Source organism: Vulpes lagopus, chromosome 24, assembly GCF_018345385.1.
Source record: "Vulpes lagopus strain Blue_001 chromosome 24, ASM1834538v1, whole genome shotgun sequence".
NCBI lineage: Eukaryota > Metazoa > Chordata > Mammalia > Carnivora > Canidae > Vulpes > Vulpes lagopus.
In genome coordinates, this window is record NC_054847.1 from 30,862,104 (window position 1) to 30,882,662 (window position 20,559).

General features: G+C 42.3%; 1 protein-coding gene across 4 annotated transcripts in view; it reads left to right on the forward strand.

Moving 5' to 3' along the window:
• Positions 1-20,559, forward strand: part of LYPD6 (LY6/PLAUR domain containing 6) — a 123,878-nt gene that overhangs the window by 55,791 nt on the left and 47,528 nt on the right. Inside the window, exon 1 of one of the 4 annotated variants that reach the window (XM_041740009.1) lies at positions 6,463-6,571. The exons of the other annotated variants lie outside the window; for them this stretch is intronic. The gene's annotated coding sequence lies outside the window, so the exon portion shown is untranslated. Of the gene's footprint in view, positions 1-6,462; positions 6,572-20,559 lie in introns of those variants that run through there. 4 annotated transcript variants of the gene reach the window in all.

The window sequence follows — 20,559 nt, forward strand, 5'->3', positions numbered from 1 at the left end:
ATGATTCTGGTATAGTTATATACTAGAATATATATTTGTTCCAGGTATACAATATAGTAATTCAGTTCTAGATACTACTCAGTGCTCATCATGATAAACGTACTCTTAATCCCCATCACCTATCACCTATTTCACCCATCCCCCCACATACCTCCCCTCTGGGAACCATCAGTTTGTTCTCTATAGTTAAGAGTCTGTTTTGGGATCCCTGGGTGGTGCAGCGGTTTGGCGCCTGCCTTTGGCCCAGGGCGCGATCCTGGAGACCCGGGATCGAATCCCACATCAGGCTCCCGGTGCATGGAGCCTGCTTCTCCCTCTGCCTGTGTCTCTGCCTCTCTCTCTCTCTCTCTGTGACTATCATAAATAAATAAATAAATAAAAAATTTTAAAAAAAAAGAGTCTGTTTTTTGGTTTGTCCCTTTTTTTTCTTCATGGATAGTTTTGTTTTTTGAATTCCACATATGAGTAAAATCATGTAGTATTTGCCTTCCTCTGACTTATTTCACGTAGCATTATGCTCTCTAGCTCTATCCATGTCATTGCAAGTGGCAAGATTTCATTCTTTTTTTTATGGCTGAGTAATACTACATTGGGTATATACCTCTCCTTCTTTACCCATTCATCTATCAATGACACTTGGATTACTTCCATAATTTGTCTATTGTAAATAATGCTGCAATAAACATAGGGGTGCATGTATCCCTTTGATTTAATGTTTTTGTATCCTTTGGGTAAATATTCAGTTGTAGGATTACTGGGTCATATGGTAATACTATTTTTAATTTTTAGAGGAACCTTCATACTGTTTTCCACAGTGGCTGCACCAAGTTGCATTCGTAGCAATAGTGCATAAGGGCTCTTTTTTCTTTACATCCTCGCCAGCACTTGTTGTAGCTTATGTTTCTGATTTTAGCAATTCTGGCAAGTGTGAGGTGATATCTCATTGTGGTTTGGATTTGCATTTCCCTGATGATTAGCAATGTTGAACAGAGGTTCTCTATTTTTTTATATTAACTTTCAGTTCCCGTAGGAGCACCTGAACAAAATGTTTCTTGAAAGGAATAAAATCAAGGACCAACATTTGGATTGAGTGTGGATAGTGGGAGAGGGAAGAAAATATTTTAATACTTCTAACTATGAATTTAGTCTTCTTCATGCTTCTTTTTTAGGCCAAATCATTTTGAGTAATAAAGGTCCTTTGTTGGGTTGCAGATGGAAGGAAGCCAGCCGGTGTCCAATTCCAGGTCTTTTCTCACCTTGCCCTTTATTCGAATAGCTCTGACTGGTGTCTAGATTCATTCTTTGAGCTCCGCAATAAATTTTCACTTAAGATTTACTACATGCGAGGCACTGTATTAGATGCTGGTGATGCAGAGATAGACAGCTTGCAGGCCAGAGGAGCTCTTGGTTGGGTGTGGAGGCAGGCCTGCCTACGGTAGCTCTAGCACTGCACCCCTGAGAGTGGTCCTCAGGGAGCTCGGAGGAGGGAGCCTCTCAGTGGGAAAAGAGTGGGGGAGAGTTCTCATGTGGGAACCTGCTTGGGCTGAGCTACCAGGATAAATATTCACCAGGCAGATAATGAGATGAGACACTCCCAGCCAGGGAGACAGAAGTAGACAGACTAGAGAATGGAGAGGGAGCTGAAAGTACAGACAATGAGATAAACTGAGAATCTGGGAAGACAGCCTTTTTCAAGCATCTTTGAAGTACCTTCCCAATCATCTTTGCGTGTAGTGTACAAGACCAAGACGCATCCTTCAGTTACCTTTGACCCAAGGAAGGTGAGTTCTAGATGCCAGTTGGCCTTGGTGTGACACTAAGGAGTTTGGGTTCCTTCTAAGGATTTGATAGGGGGTGTTGGAGCATGTGGAGTAAAAGCACATGTCCATATTTTCATTTTGGATTGTGTTAAGTTATAAATGAGTGAACTTAACTTAAACTGCCTTATGCTCAAAGAGAATTTTTCCCCTCTCTCATAAGTGGGAGATCTGGGGTAGGGAGGTTTTCTGGCTTTAGGTACAGTGAAATCCAGGGGTGAAAGTGTTGTTATCAGGGCCCTGTCTCTCTGTGCCTTTCTCTCCACAAGTCTCTGTCATTTCTCCTCTTGATTATCTTTGAGCGCCTCTTTTACACAAATTGACTTGATTCTTAGGAGCCTTCTTCACATGTTAATAAAGATGGATGCGGGTATCTTCAGATATTTTATATATATACATATAGTAGCAATACAGGGAATGAACCCCAGGCAGACGTCCTGGGGACTTCTCTGGCTTGGTTGACCACAAGCCCATTCCTAAACCAATCTTTGTAGCTAAGTATATATATATATAATCCATCTGGGTCTGGGTCAGATGCCATTCCCTTTACAGGCATTGGGGGAATTAACCTGTAATTTCCTAAACTACTTGGAATGGGCTTCCCATTTGGCATAGGAATCTGAGCTACAGAAAAAAAAAAAAGGCAGTAGGAAAGTAGCAAAAATTCTACTAACTGCATTCTGCTAGAATATAGAGGAAGAATGGAAAAAGAAAACAGGGAAAAGAATAAAATTGAAATACTCTTTCTTCTAGATGTTTCTAAATGACTTCGATTTTATTTAAATAATTAAATATGCCAAACTACCTTTCTCTCACCAACCACCCCTGCTTTTTTTTAAGCTGCTAAACAAAGAAAAGGGGATTAAAAATTTGAGTGAACTTCAGTGGAAATAGAGTGTGTAAATTGACACAGTGTACCACACACACAAATAGGATTAACCTGGTGCAGCTTCCTGCAGCATTCATTTCGCATGAATTCAGACAACACATTGGCTTGATATGAAAACAGATGAATCTATTATAGAGTAGAATGTAATGGACAGTGTAAAAGAAAAGGAAACATGAGGTATCAACGTAATGTAGACTTCCTACTTTGTGTTGGATCTCAGTCCCCCTTGGGTAGGCATTTGCTTCCTCTACAGTTGGGTTAGTTAAGAAGGGAAGGTTGAGAAGTGCTGGGCTCCACCTTCCTGGATTCAGGAAAGCCACACACGATGAAGTCCTCATGTAAATGACGTGTCGGGAGACTATATCTGGGAATTGGGTAATGCCCATGGAATTTTGACACCTCAACAGCAGGGTTTAGGGGGTGGGAGGTGGAGGAGTCAGGGGTGTGATGGGAGGGGGAAGGCGGAGGGTGGGGGGTGAGTCCTGTAATTCTTGCCTGAATGCTTGGCTTTCTTTTTATAAGATGACTGGCTGCACTTGAAATCTGTTGTTCACACAGTCTTAGCTTTACCGAAGTCAGATACTTTTTCTCCTTGTCTGTGTTGTTATTTTATGAGCTGCTCAACTCTATTTTCAGTAGCATTCAAGTTAATGGTACCATGACTTATATTAAAAGGGAGATTAAAAATTCTCAACAACCTGGTGACCTTAAGCCTTCCAAATGCTAGGCTAGGCACATTATCTTTCTTCTCTCCTGCAAGGACTGGGGAAAGTTCCAGAAAGTTCCTCGCCCAACAGAATGGGTTACTGCTGTCCTGCACACTTTGTTAAGCTTTACAGTGGACATTGACAGATCAAGTTACAGCACAGGACTTACATGTCAATTATGCCATGATTTTAGGAGGAAGGGAGAGTGGCTGAGAGGTTAAAAAAAAAAAAAAAACCAAAGCCTTAGCTTTTAAAGACTTATGAAATTGTAGTTCCTTTGTGACATTTGATCGATCACTTTTCTTAATTTCCATTCTGATAACGATCTCCCTAGCCTTTTCCTAAGAAGCTCCTTTCATGGCAGAAACACTGTCCCGTGTATGCCTGAGAGACACAGGGCCAGTCCTACAGGGTGGGGGACAATGGAAGGTGTCCCTGTCTCTTTGAGTTGATTTGTTAATGTTTTCTTGGGCTTCCTGAAGTCCAGGTATCTGCAGAAGTTATGATTTTAGGATATAAAAATATTATAATCACAGCTAGGCATGGAACCAGCTTCAGAGAGAGAGAGAGAGAGAGACTGAGTCAGACATTTGGAGGATGAGAACCAAGTTAGCAAAATATGAAAATTAGAAACAGAGAAGCCCAAATGGCCCCATGCATTCATGAATGTCCCGAGGAGGAAACATCTGTGCTTGTCTGCTTCTTGGCTTACAAACTGAATCCAGGCATATTTTCATCACAGTGGTTGCATTTGAATAGGAGTGAAGGTCACCAGGATTAAGGGTTTTGACTTGTCAATGCAGTGGGGTTTGGGTTGGCGTCTTTATTTTTGGTCTGTAAAGTCTTTTGTTCAATGCAAGGTTGATCTCCCCCTGAGAAGGCCTTGAGTGGCGGTGGATCAGCTCCGTGTTTCCAGGGAGTCCCTCCTCCTGCTCTGACTGCCGCTGTCCTGTCGGGACTGGAGCCGAAGCCCTCCCTCCTCCCTCTGAGGCTGCGATGCAGGATGCCCTCCAGTGCTGGGTGGGTAGCCTAAGGGCATGCTCTCTTGGGGTCCAGCTAATGGACCCCTTGTCTATCCCTGGGTTTTGACGGTTTACTACTTAACCTCCTAGCATTTCCCCAAAGAGCATAGTATATACGTAAATGCCCTGGAAGCATTCTGTCCTGCTTCTTAATTACATGCAGTTGATTATGATTATTTTGCCTTGAATCCGTTGTCAGGAGATATTCTATCCAGGTAGTTTCCTCAAATGTTGGACCTTGTGCAGTTTTCAAAATGCTCCCTACCGGAGATTGGAAAGAAACTATGGCCAGTTTTGAAAGTGCTCACCCCCGTAGCCCTGCCGTCGAGTCTGGCCTTCTGGCCTCTTTCTCCCAGCACCTTCTTCCTGCATCTCTACTTGGAATAACCTCTTGGGGATCCCTGGGTGGCGCAGCGGTTTAGCACCTGCCTTTGGCCCAGGGTGTGATCCTGGAGACCCGGGATCGAATCCCACGTCGGGCTCCTGGTGCATGGAGCCTGCTTCTCCCTCTGCCTATGTCTCTGCCTCTCTCTCTCTCTCTCTCACTGTGTGCCTATCATAAATAAAATAAAATAAAATAAAAATTTATATATAAAAAAAAAGGAATAACCTCTTGTCCAGTTCTTTGGAAAGGGGAAGAAAACCCTCGTCCCTCAGGAGAGCCCTGCACAGTTGTAGCTGTGAAGCCACGTTCCCATATCACTGTGGGATATTCAGCGGTGCCCAGCTTCTCCTCTGTTCCTGTCTTCCACTCATCTAGCACGTCCTCTGGCTCCGTTCCGTTGCAGGTTTTCACGTTGGCTCATCCTTCCCTTGCTTGCTGGCTCTCTGCCTAGTCAGAGGCAGCCTACTCTTCTGGCTTTCTAGAGAATTTTGGGGGATGTCCCTACTTAGAATTGTTGCAGCCACGCCCGCCTCCCCCACCATGCAGGCCCTGTGGCTACCGCTTGACCCAGAACATGTGGCTACATGTCCTAGTTTATATTTAAAAACCTCAGGATCTGAAGTTTTATGAGAGCCCAGTTCTGTCTCCTGGCTACCATGGGTCATTGGTATCCAGCACCAAGTATTACGGTCCCTCAAGTCAGTGGGCAGTAGTTGAATGGAAGGATTGGTAGAGTAGTTTATAGACGAGGGGCAGGTGGTGTGTGATGCGATGAGTACCATTGTATTCATACGTCCACGCTTGTTTGGAGATAGTCATCAACGATGACGACCTTTAGTTGCTGAGCACATACACCGTCTTAGTGCCTTAACTGCTGTAGGTGCATTCTCTCGAACATTCACAACAAGCCTGTATGACAAGCATTAATATTCCCATTTTACAGATGAAAGAATTGAGACAGTTACCCAAGGTGAGTGGAAGAATCAGTGTCCTTATGCAGGTGCATCGGATTTCAAAGCCAAAGCTTTCCGTTATGCTGTACTGCTACGTGTTGACAAAGAAAGAATCCTGGAGTGATCCTTAGTAATCCATCTCAAGAGCCTTCTCTTGAGTGTGACACCATATTTGTTCATTGATTGATTGATTCTTTTTTTTTTTTTTTTGCTTGCTATGTGCCAGGCACTAGAATGGACTCCAGAGTTTTAAAGGTGAGTTAAGCTGAACCTTGTCCCTGAGGATCCGATAGTTTAGTGGGGGAACCTCTTGCTCAATGCCACTGATTTAGCGTCTGGTATATAGAAACTGTCTTTGAGCTTTCTCTTGTTTCAAACCATTTTATCCCCTTGATTATGAAAAAAAAAAAGTTCTTGCCCTGAAGTAACTTAATTTAGGGGATGGCATAGACTAAGATGGAAATTTTTAGGTCTGTATGGGGTTTAAAAAATTAATCTTGTTACTGGAGCTGTTAGCGGCTTTCTGCGTTGAAGTCAGATTCCATAAAAGGAGCTAAGACAGCATTTGTTTTATATTTACATGCTCCCTCGCAACCTCTAAAATACTTTCCAGGTATGTTGATTTGATTGATCCTTATAAGGGCAGATTTTTGATCCGTGTTTCACAGAAGTGATTCTCAGACACCGCTCTCAGTGTGTGATCAGCCCAGTGTCCCCCTGGGTTCTCTGCCTGCAACATACCACTATTCGATGGGAGGAAGAGGTTTGCTGGGAGAAAGCTTGCAGGAAGGAGAGAAGGTCTGTCAACTGGAGGGACATGCGATTGGAAATATCCTGCCTCGTTTGGGGGGAAGTAGAGAACAAGGAATGTGCATTTAGCAGGACAGCAACTGGAGTGAGCCAGCAGTTTGACGATGGTCAAGTCATTGAGCACAGCAAAGCCCCGGGAGCAGGGGGTCCGCTCTGGCTGCTGTCACGGAATACTGGGGACGGAGTGGCTTAAATGACAGAAAAGAAATGTATTTCTCCAAGTCAGGGCACAGTGTGTGAGTGTGTGATGTGGGCTCAAGGGGCACAATTAACGTGGTCGTGGTCGTTTGCACTGAATGAAGTAAGTGGAAGGTAAGATTTCTGCAAACTTCAGCCTTTCCTTCAACGTCTTGGCAATTCACGTAGTGCTTCTCGGTGCCCGGAGGAAGAGGGAATAATGATGGCACAGCAGTGAGTGTTATTTGCACTGATACAAGCAGAGGCTGCCATACAGAGAAATTATCTCTCTCTCTCTCTCTCTCTTTTCTCTCTTTCAGCCATACAAAAGTCTTGAGTATCTATTATTTTGAAGTCCTTTAGATCCAAATTTGACCCCCTGTGAAAGTTCTCTGTCAATGAAAGGATATCACTGTATGGAGGACCCCACTAGAAAATAGGATCCTTGCACACTGGCTCAAGTGCATGATGAAAAGCGTATGACCTTGTGTTCTTTCCCTATTCCTACCGCAATCAGGTATAGTTTTGCGTAAGTCTTTCCTTCCTTCCCAAGTTAGGATGATTCACTGATGACTATAAAGCCCTTTTCCATGGTAATTATAATCAGAGTTCTGAGCACATTTATGCATCTATATAGCTTTTCAGTTTTGTACTTAAGTGGGTGCCATCCGAAGTATTTTGAGGTCTGATTTAGCTCTACGAGTTTCCAGTGAAAACCCGTTCTTGTGTTTCTAGCACTTTCAGCAGCAAGGTAACGGAGCTGATCTGGTCATAAATGACCATGGTGAGCGGATGACTTCAAAGCTCTTCTCTGTGTGAAGATAGTGTTATTTCCTCCTCCCAACCATAGAAGCATCCATTTTCAAAATAACGAGCCTCATACTTGCTCTTTTTAGGATATTAGATGGTACTAAATAGCCAGTTTATCAAGAATTCATTGAGTTAGCAGGCATAGGGGTTTTCCAGCCTCTAATGGGGGGTGGGGGGAGCAGGGAGGCCTCACCAGGAAAGGGGTAGAGCCAAGTGTGGTCCCCTTTGCCTCATGTGGGCAACTGGCAGGCTGCAGAGCCAAGGGTGCAGCAGGGAGCTTTTTGGGCACAGCATTACTTAAACATCAGAGGGTATTATGTGCAAATCTGAGCAAGATTAAAGGATCCAGGTTGCACTGTACGGCGAGGGAGGATGAGATTGGCTTTCCCCAGCTAGAAAGACTGGATACATTTTAAGAAGTATTTTAACCTCAGGGATTTCTAAGTTCTCCTGGAATCTGTTACCATCCATTAGCTCCCAGGGCTCTGAAGCCCTGACTGTTGGAGATATGACAGGAACAGGGTGATTTGCCGGCCTTTGCGGTGGGGTTTGGATACTAAGGCGCCAAGCAAGACTGGAAAGGCTCCTGCAGATCTGATGACGGAGGTAGGGAGATCACCCAGAGCCTGCCTGCAAATCAGGTGGCTTGACAGCCTCGAATAAGAAGTGCAGTGATCAGCTACGCTGTCCCGTTTCTAGCAGGACGACAAGAGTACTTACGAGCCTCAGGTTGGAAATGCTGTTGCTTCAACTCTTAATTCATGATGATGTCATCTCCCGCCGTACAGCTGTGTGGAGGACAACAGCTGATAACGCTTTTTCCGCTGCATGAAGGTGATTTTAGAGTCATCAGCGATTCTGTGAGCTTCCCTTCATTTGGGCTATGCTTTTGCTACAGCAAGACAAGAGTTGTCAGAGGGCGACCTCTGCACTTCTGGAAATAATGATAGCAGTGATCATGATTGGGTGTGATAGGCATGTGCTATGGGCTTTCATCCTCCGCCTTATTAAAACTTCACACACAAAAATACGAAGACCCTCTGACTTGACATCCACTTGAAATACATTTTAAAACTAAATTTATACCATGAACGTGTCCTTCACAATCTGAACTTTTTTTAAAGATGAAACTTATTTTTTACTGATTATATAAAGGAAAAATCACCTGAAATCCATGCTTCTGTGATAGCCACAAATAACATTTGGGTGCCCCTCCTTTCATCTCTCTCTCTCTCTCTTTCTGTGTATCTCTTCCTCTACACAAGCACACTGGTGTATGTGTCTGTGTGCAAATAATTCTTCATAAATTAGATCTTCTTAAACATTCGTGCACTGAAAAATTACATTGTTTTTTCTGCCTCTCTTCGCATCCACGCCCCCACTCTACCACCGATCATGTTGAACAACCTAGTTTCTGCATCTGTATATCTCCGCATTTCTCTCCATGTGTTATATAGACATTTACAAATATATACATTTATGTTTTGTTTTGTACAAAGAGACATCCTCCAAAGCAGCATTAGTCATGTGATCAGGATCCAGCATATTCACAATCCTAAATAGTGAACAAGACATTCCAAAAATAGAGGGGTTACTGTAATATACTCTGAATCTTACTTCCCTTACTGACCAGTAAGTACTTCCTGGACTTCCATTGTTGAGATGGCATATATCTCACTCATTCTCTTGAGTGACTTCATAGTAAGATGGGGGCAGGGGCTCCACCTAATTCTTATTTTCTGTTTGCATGATATCCTATTGTGAGATGTTCTCTCCACAGTGGGTCACAATACTCACTCTGTCATATAGAAGCTTCTATTCTAAGAATAGTACCAATGATCGAGGGCAGGGGGCTACTCCAGAAATGATACTGGGATTCATTTCTGGGCTTTTGAGTCTGTTCTGTTATTCATTTCCATGCCATGTCTTTGCTTTTTTGGTTAAATTTTATTTATTTATTCAAAAGTGAGAGAGAGGAAAAAAAGAGAGGGAGAGGGAGGGTCAGAGGGAGAAGCAGGGAGCCCTACTCGGGGCTGGATTGCAGGACCTGAGATCATGACCTGACCTGAAGGCCACCCAGATGTCCCCTCCATACCATGTTTTGATTTTAATGGATTGAAGTCTGGTATGGCCCTTCCTCATTATTCTTTCTCAAAAATTTATTGCCAATTTCTGAACGTTTAATGTTACCTAAACAGATATGATAACCACTTTAAAAATTTGGGATTCTAATTGACATTGCATTAAATGAATATATGAATTTTTAATTTATATACATATTTCTAATCTTTTTTTTTGCCTTTTTAAAAAAATTTATTCATGAGAGACACAGAGAGAGAAAGAAACGCAGAGGCACAGGCAGAGGGAGAAGCAGGCTCCATACAGGAAGCCCAAAGTGGTCTTGATCCCGGGACTCCAGGATCATGCCCTGGGCTGAAGGCAGCGCTAAACCGCTAAGCCACCCGGGCTGCCCTTTTTTTGCCTTTTTGATGCTATTATAATGCTATTATATTTTCCTTGCAAATGTGGAGAAAAGCTTTAAACGTCTAGCTGTCTGATCAAACTCCTTCCTTGATTCTAGTAGTTTTCATTTTTGAACCAGAAATTCATTGGTTGGAATTTCTGGGTATATAAACATCATTGACAAAAAAGGAAAATTTTATCTCCCCCCCTACTCTATTTATACTATTTTATTTTCTTCTGTGCGCTGTTGAATTGTAATGATAATAGCAGGTATCCCATTTTATTCCTGGCATTGTTTAGAATGGTGTTTGCAGTTGATTTTCAATAAGTAGGTATTTTCATATTCAAGGAGTTTCTCTCTATTTATATTTTACTTTGAGTCTTATTAATAATAGCTGTTGAATTTTACCAAATGTTTTTTAGAACCTATTGATGTAGCCAACCACTTTTCTTCCATGCATCTGTTGCTATCATGAATGATGTTAATGGATTTGCTGGTGTGGAAATGGCCTTTTTGGAGTATACGCCACTTGATCACTGGCAGTATCCATTTCATTTACTTTGGGATGTGCTTGCTAATATTTTACTTAGAATTTTTATAAGTGGGATAACAAGCCAATATTTATAAGTGGGATTGCTCTGTGGTTTTCTTGTACTGTTTTTATCAATTTTGCTTTAAAGGCTAAACCAGTTTTATAAAATGGATTTAGGGGCTTTCTCTAGGTTTCTATAGTCTTGAATAATTTAAATAACATTTTTATTCTTTGTAAGTTATATGGAACTCACTGTAAAATCCTGTTTCCGTTCTCTTCTTAGTGGTAGGAGTTTAACCACTTTTCCAATCCCTCCTACGATAATTGACCGATTCAGTTTTCTACATGAGTCAGTTTTATTGATTTATATCTTGTAGAAATTCAGACCAAGAACCTCAGAATGCATTTGCTTCTTTTTCTTTCTTTCTTTTTACCTTTCTCTTTTTTTTTCTTTTTTTCTGGGGGGGGGGAGGGGCAGGGGAGAAGGAGAGGAAGAGAGACAAGAGGAGGGAGAGAGATCATCTTAAGTAGGCTCCACACCCAGTGTGAGCTTGATGCCGAGCTCAGTCTCACAACCCTGAGGTCATAACTTGAACTGAAATCAAGTGTCAGATGCTTAACCGACTGAGCCACCCAAGGGCCTCTCCTTCTTTTTCTTCTTCTTGCCTCCAGCCTTGCTCCTTCTCCACTCCTGCATTTCCTTTCCTTCTTGACTATGACTGTTATGTCTGCAGCCTGTCTGTTATTTCAGAAGCCTTTCACATCCAGTTAACATGCTCTCAGTTATGGTATCTATACTATCTTAGATTTCACAATATATTTGCAAGATATACTTCTTATCACTGTTCTTTCTCCTTTCCCTTTGCCTCTCTCTTGAGGTCTCTGCTCTGATGCATTTTTGTTGCATTCGAGTCCTTCCCCATATTTTTTACAGATGAAGCAAGGAATTTATTTATTTTTGAATTGTTGCAATTCTCCAAGAATTTTCTTTCTAGCTGGGTAAGCCTTGGACAGTTTAGCTTACTGGGCCCTTAGTTTCCTTATCTGTAGAATGGCAGTACCAATAACAGCTACCGGGTAGGAATATTGTAAACACTAAATGCGTTAGTGTCAGTGTTCCGGTCACCTACTGTTATATAATGAACTACCCCAAAACAGCAGTGCAAACAACTTATTACCTCTCGTGGTTCTGTGGCTTGGACTTGGCTGAGCCAATCTTGTTTGGGGGCTCTTGTGTGGCCAGAATCAAATAGCAGCAGAGGCTGGAATGGTCTGAAGGTTCAGCCAGTCTTGATGTCCAGCATGGCTTTTTTCACTCATGTGCCTGTTTTTCTCATACAGCCTCTCTCTTTATCCAAGAAGCTGGACTTTCCTACTTAGAAACCCCAGGAGGCAGAAAAGTGCCAGTCCTCATAAAGTCTTGGCTTAGAGTTGGTACAGTGACACTTTTACTAGATTCTATGAAATAGGAGACTAGACCCCATCCTGAACAGGCGTGAGTGAAGGGGGAGGGAAGGAATTAATGGAGCCACCTTGTAGACGAACTATCACAATAAGTGAAATGTGTAGAATTGAACCTGGCAGTGAATAAGTGCTCCATGAATATTAACTCAGTGGTACTATTGTTGTGGTTATTAAATTCTTTTGTGTGGTTATTAAATTAACTTCAATATTTCCTGTTACTGTGGGAAGTGAAAGATATCTCGGATGGGCATAGAATTCAGGGAGTGTGATTCTTTCCTCTCAATAGCATGCAGATGAAGTCTGATGTAAGTCTAATTCTCTTTCCTTTATAGGCAGCTTGTTATTTTTTGTCTAGAAGCTTTCAATATTTTTCATTAAGATCAGAAATAAGACAGCTATTACCGCTTTTTAACAGAATTCTGGAGTTTTTAGAAAATATGAGACAAGAAATGACAGGAGGAAATATTAAAAAGGAAAAGTAAAATTTCCTCTTTGAGCTGATGATTATTTTTAGAAAACCCAGGAGGCTCTATTAAGAAACACTAACTAGAATTAAAGAGGGAATATAGGAAGATAAGTGATTATGAGATAAACACATAAAAACCATAGCTTTTCTTTTCTTTTCTTTTTTAGATTTTACTTATTTATTCATGAGAGGCAAAGACACAGGCAGAGGGAGAAGCAGGCTCCCTGTGGGGAATCTGATGCGGAACTCGATCCCAGGACCCTGGGATCATGCCCTGAGCCTAAGGCAGATGCTCAACTGTTGAGTCACCCAGGCATCCCTTTAGTAATCATTCTTAACTTCAGACTGGATAAGCTCTTTTACCCTGCCAACTGTAGTCCTTTTGCAAGATTGGGACATTTTCTTCTATGGTTTCTTGAGTGTTTGCCTTTCCTCCATCTACTCCTTTTTCTCTGCATGTTCTTGTGATTTGTATGACTGTGATATGCCAACTGCCTTTTTGTGGAGGGAGGGAGATTTGCTCTTTTATAAGGTTCTGATGTTCCTCTTTTGGAAGACTGTCCTCTATTTTAGGATAGGATGAAGATGGCAGAAAGTGGCTCTGTGTGTGTTGGGGGCGTTATTTTGTCTCATGGCTGTCCTAGAAGTGCTGGCAGTGAGAGATTTCAGAGAGAGGCTGCTTTCTTCTCTTTAGAACATGTTCTTGCTACCTGGGAGACTGGGAGAGGAGTGTGCAGGAGGTTCTTCTGGGGACGTCAGTGGAGCACAGACAGGTGGAGCGGCCCACTGGCCAAGCCTTAGGCTCATGAAGTTGTAGCTGTTCAGTGTTCTATGCCTTGACCTGAACGTTGAGGTGAATGCAGCAATGAGTAAGCCGTGGAAATAATAAGAGAATAATAAGCAGAAGATAAGTGGTGTTGGTCAAATAGGATGGATGGAGGAGAAAGATGATAATTTTTTTAAAAAGGACACAAAGTGATTCCATTGCAAAATAAAGTTTTCTAGAATTTAAACAAAATACTTTGTAAATGAAACATTCTGTAGATATCAAGAAATTGTTAGCAGTGATTGCCTCTGGAGAGGGGGCAGTGGGATGGCTGGAGGACCAGGGTGAGAAGATTACTTCCTTATCTTTGATATTTAACCCTACATCACTTTGACACATCATATATGGATGTAATTATGCAATTGAATGTGGAATGGAGTGGGCTGTTAGAAAAAAACCTAGTAGTGGTGTTAGGGTAGGCTGGAAATTTTCTGTTTCCAAATTACAGGAGAATATGGCATTTAATTTGGAAGGAAAAATGCATCTTTATTTTTATTATCTACTAATGAAACCACAAGAGGATTAGTGGTGCCTGTGACTTTGTCATCAGTAGAAATCTAAAATATTCTCAGATAACATTAGAATTGTTACAGACATCTTAAAATATCATTTATGCTCATCACTGCTTGAAATTATGATCATTATTAGCATCACCACTAGAGCTTGATACTTAATGTCATAATAAAGAAGCATATATTATTGCTATATCACAAGTTTGTGTATTTTTCTATTGATATTTAAATATAATTGGTTTGCTTTGTCATCCTGTGTATTTCACTTTATGCATTTAAAAATACTGCTTTGGAAAACAAAATAAAAATAAAAATACTGCTTTGGGAAAGGGTCCATTGGTTTCCACTAGACGGATAAAGGGATCTCTGTCCCCAAAAGAGTCAGGAACTTTTGAGTTATAGACTGTTGTGATAAACCGGTCTGGAAGTTCCAAGTGGAAAAAAACATTTCGGAATACAGAGCAAAGTATATAAATAAAAGGTCAAAATTATTAGGGAGGTATTAAGACACTTGGCAGACAGCCTGACCCTTCCCAGATGGACAGAATGGAATCCTTCATCGTAAAAGGATAAATCTTCCCAATAAGTGTGGTTGGGAACATGGTTATGTCTGCTTTGGCTCTTGGTGTTGCTTTCCTTGTAGGGCCTCTTAAAGAAAAACGCGACATTGGCAAATCTTCGTTGGAGAACAGCTTTGTGTTTTCAAGTTAAATTTTATGTCCACAGAACTCCCCAGGCTCAGAATGGCTGTCGCGGGCCAAGCCCCTTCCTGCAGCCCGTGTGACTGTCCCTTGAGAACAGCTCCCTCTGCAAGAGCCAGGACTGGAGCGGCCGCGGCCCGGCTGGGGGGGCTGGTGGGAGTCCCGGGACTGCCGCCGGGTGCTCTGGCCCTGGAGGGATGGGTCGCCCTCCGCAGGGATCCGCAGGCGGGGGGCACGTCCTCTCTGAGCGCTGCTCAGCCCGCCCTCCAGGGGTTCCCCGGCTCTTACCATTTTTCCTGGGGTAACAAAGAACTCCTGCCTGGTTGTCTGCTGATTATGGGTCTCAGCTGGGGTTGATGTAGCAACAGGAGAGCATTGTCAGTGCTTGAGACTACTGATTGTGTGCCCGTGTAGGAAAGCAACAAATGCAGGGTGTGTGTGCGTGTGGGTGTGCGTGTGCGTGTGTGTGTGTGTGTGTGTGTGTGTGTGTGTGAGAGAGAGAGAGAGAGAGAGAGAGAGAGGAAGGGAACGGAGGGAGAGGAAGTTCATAGTTCTTTTTTTCTGGAGGATGACAGGGAGAAAATCTTGTCTACACAAATTTTTTTTAAACCCTGGGATTATGTATTCATGTGATTTTTTTCCCCCCAGAGGAAGCTGCCAATGCTACTGGCCATTGTGATAGTGGCTTGTTAGCTCTTGATTAAATACCATTTAAACTTTCTGCTAACACAATTGTTAATAGCGGCTGCTGCTCAATTATATAGCAGCACTTTTTAAAAGTGCCAGGACATCCTTCCTTTCAGGTTTTGATAAAAATGAAGGATTCAGGAAGGTTGCTTTTGGGTGTTAGCGTTTGCTCTAATTTGGGACCTTCCCCAGAATATGCAAAGAAACAAACAGCAATGCGGCGATAGTCTTGCCGACGTGCGTAGGGCGGTGTCTGTTTGCATGCATCCGATGCGTCCACACTGCATGCATCCCGTGCGTCCACACTGCATGCATCCCATGTGTCCACACTGCATGCATCCCATGCTTCCACACCCCTGGGCGCACTTAACAGGGCCTGACTTCCCTCTGGGGCAGATGTGAGGCTCTGCGAGACCGGTTTTGTTCCCTCTTTCTGCTCCTCCTCTCCCCCCCCCCCCCCATGACAGTCGCACCTCTGGGCTTCTCACTATATTGCCGGCAGCAGAAAGGGCGAAGGGCAAGGAAGGAAGAGCAGAAGCCACATGGCGGGGTCGGCTCTCCTGGAGCCCTTCTGTGGCTTCCATTGGCATCTCATCAGCCTGGACCACGCTGCCTGCAGGGAACTCTGGGGAGTGTATTTCGAGTCAGGCCACCTGCCACCCTGAACAAAATTGAATCTCTATTTGTAACAAAGGAGTGACTGGATCTGGGCACGTAACCTTCAGCCTGGCACGAGGCCCTTACCCCACCCCTCTGTCTTCACTCCAGCTGTCTCTTGCTCATGTGTCAGGGCTCTGTCTGTGTCTTCTTCCCCAGGACGCCCCCGGGGACCCCCAGGAGGGGTTCAGTGACCATTCTCTGGGCATCGTTTGGCTACACAGCTAACATCACACCTAACCTACCTCTGTCATCTGGAATGATCTGTTTTGTGACAGATGTTGTAAGTACTGTCGGAGGAGGGTTTGTGTCCAACTTCTAATAATCCCAGTTGCTAAAACAGTACTTGGCCCACAGTAGGTGTTTACTTAAAGCACCTGAACTGTTGAAAACAGGGTAAGCTTACTGAAATTCAGGGATCTCAGAGCACTTTTAGTTTTTTAAAAATCCTTTTTAAAAATTTTTCCCTGTTTTGAGGTACAATGTATATACATTTATAAGTGCATCTGTTGCATATGTAGTTTTAGATGTTTTTAATCTTGTAAAACATATTGGTTGTTGCTGTCAGTGTACATGCAAGTGTGTGTGTGTGTGTGTGTGTGTGTGTGGCGGGGGGGTCTTTATCTGAGTGCAGCTGTTAAACGCACCGGTTATGTCCTATGGCACCAAGTGTTTTCAGAACCATGAACCAAGTAGGGTTTAGAAACAGTGGCCTCAGACATGGAATTCCAGTGCTGTAATGAAGGTGCAGCTCACCCCGACCCTGCTCCTGGGATGTTGGAAGACAAATGACGTTGTTGACCTGAAAAGTGTTTTGAACTCTTACCTCTCCAAGAGAAAGGTCCTATGTTAATTCCTGGTACAGTTAATCCTCTATTCCCCATGTCAATAGGGGGGAAAAGAGAGAGCAGATTGTCTAAAGGTCATTGATTCTTGATTTTGGAATTCAATGATAATATATTTTGGATGTTGGCAGGAGACCAGTCTCCTGTGTGGGTAGATGAGGCTATTGCTAATGCAAGTCATGAATTTGCATTATCAGTTCCTGTCTAAGCCGTATCAGGGGCAGGTGGGGTAGAAGCAATTTGTATCAAGAAGGGCCAAGTCATGTGCGATACATTTACGTCTCTGGCTGTCTTGAATTCCATCTTTGTTTTCTGATTAGATCATATGAACCTGGGTTACATTTCAGTCTTTATAATTTATGTATTTATTTATTTATTTTTTAAATAATAAATTTATTTTTTATTGGTGTTCAATTTGCCAACATACAGAATAACACCCAGTGCTCATCCCGTCAAGTGCCCCCCTCAGTGCCTGTCACCCATTCACCCCCACCCCCCGCCCTCTTCCCCTTCCACCACCCCTAGTTCGTTTCCCAGAGTTAGGAGTCTTTATGTTCTGTCTCCCTTTCTGATATTTCCTACCCATTTCTTCTCCCTTCCCTTCTATTCCCTTTCACTATTATTTATATTCCCCAAATGAATGAGAACATATAATGTTTGTCCTTCTCTGATGGACTTATTTCACTCAGCATCATACCCTCTGTGAAGAGTATGTCCAGATCCTGGGCAGGGCTACTGATGAAGTCATCAACCACTGGGGGCTCGTGAGTGAAGGGTTGGTCAAAGATCCCTGTGTCCCAAAGTGTGGTCCTGAATGAGCAGCGTCAGCATCACCTAGGAAACCTGTTAGAAATGAGAAGATCCTCCCACCGTGCACTTACTCAGTCACGAACCCTGGCAGTGAAACCCAACAATATGTGTTTTAGTGAATCCTCTGGGTGATTCAGATGCAGGGTCAAGTTTGAGAGGTTAAGGCCATAAAAATCAAGATGTTTCCAAAGTGTCTTGGATCATGTCTCTCAGAATTCAGCCCCAAGTAAAAAAAAATCTTTGACAAACAGGCAATAAGAATGACATCAACCATCATGTTTCCCCTTTGGCCTTCTTTAGGAAATGTGAAGCCATGCGGACTGCTCAGTCACAGTCAGTACATTTTCCGGGGCTTTTTATTTCCTCTTCCTTTCCATGAATTTTATTTGCTGCTTTTATTTAATAGCCTTACTATGAGTCTTTTATTATAGACCTTCTCAAATCCATTTTTCTAGTAAGTGGGTTGGCAGCGTGGGTGGGATATAATCTGAAATAAATTGACTCACTCACATGGTGATTGGCAGAAGTATTTGACTAAGAAATGTACTAGAGAGTGAGGGAAGCTAGCATGGAATTAAACAGATCTTGCAGAAAACGCCGCGCATGCCCTTGAATATTTGTATGTGGTGAGAAGACGCAAACAGCATAGAAACATAGAAAATGAAAGTAAAAACCTCCCTCCCTCTTCCAGGATGAGGCCTTTCCCCAAAGATCATTATTAACAATTTCTTAGGTATTTTTTCAGAAAATAAAAGTTATGCGTAGAGCCTATATATATATATATATATATATATTATGGATTTCCTTTTTTGAAAACACAAAAAGGACCATAGTGTACTTTCTCATGTGCATCTCCTTTTTTCCCCTCCATAATATATTATGTAGATCTTCTTCCCTTTTTTTTTTTTTTTTAAGATTTTACTTATTTATTAGAGAGAGAGAGAGGAGAGAGGGAGCACAAGCAGGGGGAGGGGCAGAGGCAGAGGGGGAAGCAGACTCTGCAGAGCAGGGAGCCCGATGTGGGGCTCGATCCCAGGACCCCAGGATCATGACCTGAGCCAAAGACAGACATTTAGCCAACAGAGCCATCCAGGCGCCCCAGTCTTCTTCCTTTTTTTTTTTAAAGTTACACAATATTCCTTTGTATGGTATGACTTTCACTTATAAACCTCCCTGTTGTTGTTAGATATTTAAGTTATCACGAACATTCTCCCCTGTATTATCTTGGCACACTTTTGAAATACATCTTCTGGGTACATTGTTGGAAACAGAATTTTTGGATTAAAGAATACATACATTAAAAAAAATTGGTAGATGCTTTTTAATTACCTTCCAAAAAAAGATAAACTAATTTGCTTCTCGGGTGAGATTGTCCTTTTCCCACACACGCATTAACATAGGGCATTATCGAATCAAAGTATTTTGCCGGTTTTATGGGTCAATGAATTATATTGTTTTAAATCATTCTTTTGATTCACTTTTCTTTTAAGTCTGATAAGGCTAAACATTTTTAAAAGATTTATTAGTCAATTTTTATTTTATTTTTGTGAACTGTTGTTTAGGGATGATGTTTATCCATATTTTTCTTGATCTAAACCTAAAGTTTCTATACCTGGAAATCTTTAAATCAGCATGGAAGTTGTGTTTGTTGTTGTCTTAATACCGATTTTCTGATTCTGCCTTAGGCTTCCTGGGTCTGTGTCTGTAATAGTCTACTTTTTCAGATAATGTTGATGATCAGTCACACTGGGACTGGGTCTGTGAGCCGCGTAAACACGGTACAGTATCCCAGAGAGATCTCTTAAGCCAGCGATGTGTCTGTCCTTTTATCCAGTTAACAGAAAATAAATACTCAGGATTGCATTGTGGGCATTGTGATCATTGGGAGCCAAAATACTGTCAACTTTTTCCATTTTTTAAGCTAAAAATTGTAAATAAAATTCCATTTCATCTTAGGATCCAAACTCTCATGTGCTGGGAATGGAAACGGAAGCTAGATAATAAATACTTCCAGGAGAATTCCTATGTGTGAATTACATGGCAGTGAAATGTGCATCTTTCATAATCATGAGCCCGTGTTCCCCGTACCACCATCTGAGTTGAAGACCAAACATAGTGATAATTTTTTGCTAGGTTTCTGGTATTTTTTTTTAATTTCCCTTGTATTTCAATTGTTTTTGACGATGTCACACTCTTCTCAGAAGCTCTCTCATGTGGCTTGCGTTTTCCTTTCTCCCTGACTTCACCCAAAGGTTAACATGTCATTAAGAATCATCCAACAGTTGGCCTTATCCTCACACAAGGCAAATTGAGATGATTTAGGGGGATGTCCAGCAAGGTCCTCCAGAACCTCCTGGTGCTCAGTAGCCCTGAAGCCAACATCCTTGTCTACAGCCTTTCCTTGCAGTCAAGTTTGTAAGTTACTGGGTACTTCTCCTACCCTCTCCTCTATCACATTATATAGGAGAATAGACAAAGAGAACAAACCTGCCCAAATTTTATCACATATAAAAGAAAATGAACTCTTATTTAAAAAAAAAAAAAAGGAATTAGGAAGAAAAGAGAATTTCATCTTTCCACCGTGCTACAGATTTACTAAACCAGATTCTGTGGCCCAGTTGTTCATATCCCATTTAGTTTATTCTCCTTGCCCAGTCATTTCTCCCAGATTTGCACTTTCCATTTGTTCTTGAAATCAGCTAACAGTTCATCTATTCTCTGGCATAAGCGTTTCCCCTGGGAGTTTACCATTTGATTGGCCTTTTAATCCAGTTGTTAAAATTCTCCCAGTGTGTTTCAACGTGTTCGCCAGGGTTATTAGGAAAGTGAAGTTCACATATCTGCTTTCTGGAACTGGAACGGTACCAGGCAATTGATTTGCAGTGTGATTGGGGACCTGAGGGGAAGATGGGAAGAAGCATTTGGTACAGTTGCCAGGTTTACTCTAATTCTGGGCTCCATCCACACACCACACCTTACCCCGCAATGAGAACCCACTTGGGACTAGCTGAGTGCAGGTGTGCTT